This window comes from Suricata suricatta, chromosome 7, assembly GCF_006229205.1.
Source record: "Suricata suricatta isolate VVHF042 chromosome 7, meerkat_22Aug2017_6uvM2_HiC, whole genome shotgun sequence".
Classification (NCBI taxonomy): Eukaryota; Metazoa; Chordata; class Mammalia; order Carnivora; family Herpestidae; genus Suricata; species Suricata suricatta.
The window spans coordinates 128794780-128796921 of record NC_043706.1 but is presented as its reverse complement, the minus strand read 5'-3'; positions in this window follow the sequence as shown (position 1 = coordinate 128796921).

Sequence of the window (2142 nt, the reverse complement as noted above, 5' to 3'; positions counted from 1 at the left end):
CTATGCTGGTGCAAAGGCTTGTGGCCCTGACGCGGTGGGGGCTAGGGGTGGGGTGGGTGGGTGGTGTCTGGGGAGGATGAGATTGCTGACAGACCCAAGACACTCACTTCGGCCTGGTACCCAAGCGTGAAGGCCAGATCTGTGGATTCATGCTCATTTGTTTTGTGTTGCTTTTCAAGCTGCTGAGGCACACGCTCAGTTCCATGATGCATGGGGACGGCCAACGTATAGTTCGTTGACCTCTGATGTTGAACCTCTTCCAACTTGCAGATGTAAGAGCCCCTCTTCAAGTGTAAAGAAACCCCTTTGCTCACGTAACTGAAATTTTAAGTACCTCTCAGGTCTGGTTTCAAGTCTGGCAAGAACACAAAATCTTTCTCACTGTTTCCTGGATTGGGTCTCCCTCATATGTTTGAAACAAGCACAGTTAGCAGAAGTGTCTACTATTTCTGGAGACAAAATGAATAGGGGCCAATTTGGCCCCAGCAGCTCAGTAGCATCTTGCTGGCCTTCATGTAATCACAGCTGTGGAATGTTCTGGCTCCTCGTGCTGCACAAGAAAACCTGATCACAACAGGAGATGGAAATGTAAGCTAGACATATCTGAGGAGTAACACTGACAAAATTGAAATGTATATAGGACTGTAAATCCTTGAAAGTCATTGATGGGAAACAACTTGCTTCCTCCAATCTTCTTGTCTTCCCATTTGAAAGAACATGCTTCACAGGACAGTTGACATGAGTGCCAGGTTCCAAAACAAGCAGAACTGAGAGTCTTGGATTTCTAGAAAGAAGGAAAGCATATGGCATTTAGTGACACTTCATACAGACTCACAGAACACAAGCAGTAAAGGGTTAAATGGCAACAACAAGACCTGACAGCAGTTTAATTACCTCCTCAGACCGCTCTGCCTGGCTGTCCATGGGATAGAGAGAATAGAAGCAATAATGTTGGCCCACTAGGAACTTAAAGTCCAGCTGGGGAGAGAAACCATCACTCAGGGAAGGATTAGGCAACATTCAAGTGGTTAAATGCTATTTTAGAAGAGAGCAATGGGGGTGTCTGGGTGGCTCAGTTGGTTAAGTGCCAACCTTGGCTCAGGTCATGATCTAGCAGTTCATGAGTTCGAGCCCCATCTTGGGCTCTGCTTACAGTGTGGAGCCTTGAGCCTTCTTCGGATTCTCTGTCTCCTTCTCTCTCTGCCCCTCCTCTGCTCGCACTCTCTGTGTGTTTCTCTCTCAAAAATAAATAAACATTAAAAAAATTAAAAAGAGAACAATGGAAGAACTGCAGTTCTTAAGCAACATGGTTTTGAACTGTATGGGGCCACTTATACGCAGGTTTTTTTTGATGAAGAAAATGTACGCACATTTATTTTGTTAAATACAGGATAGTAGTGAAAATCTATTTTCTCTTTCTTAAAATTTTCTTAATAACATTTTTTCCTATCGCTTACTTTATTGTAAGAATGCAGTACATAACACATATAACATACAAAATATGTGTTAATTGCCTGTTTATGTTATCAATAAGGCTTCCAACTAGCGGCCAGCTATCAGTAGTTCAGTTTTGGGGAAATCAAACCTGGGTGGCTCAACTGGGTAAGCGTCCAACTCTTGATTTTCGCTCATGTCATGATCTCATGGTTTGTGAGGTGGAGCCCCGAGTCAGGCTCTGAACTCAGCCTGCTTGGGATTCTCTCTCTCCCTCCCTCTCTGTCTGCGCCCCCCCCCCCCCCACTGGTTAGCTCTCTTTCTCTCTCTCAAAATGAAATTAAAAAGCTTAAAAAGTTATATAGGGATTTTCAACTGTGTGGGTCATCAGTGCTTCCAACCCTCAAGTTGTTCAAGTGTCAACTGTATTTTATGGTAATCCTGGTATAATTGGCAAAGCCATTCTCTCCACTGCCATTGTCCTGAACCGCCAGAGGAAGGAGCCATGACTTTAGGTTGTGAGTTGTGATGGCTGGCGATGAAGCAGGGCTAGACCATGGGAATGGGCAGGAGGTTTAGAGATGAGAGAGTGAGGGTCTTTCTGGGTGGGCAGATGAAATAGGGAAAAGGCAAAGAGAGGAGATAGAGAGGTATGCTTAGGAGAAGCAGAATTTGTAGAGAGATGTTGGGGAAAGCTTGGGCATTTGG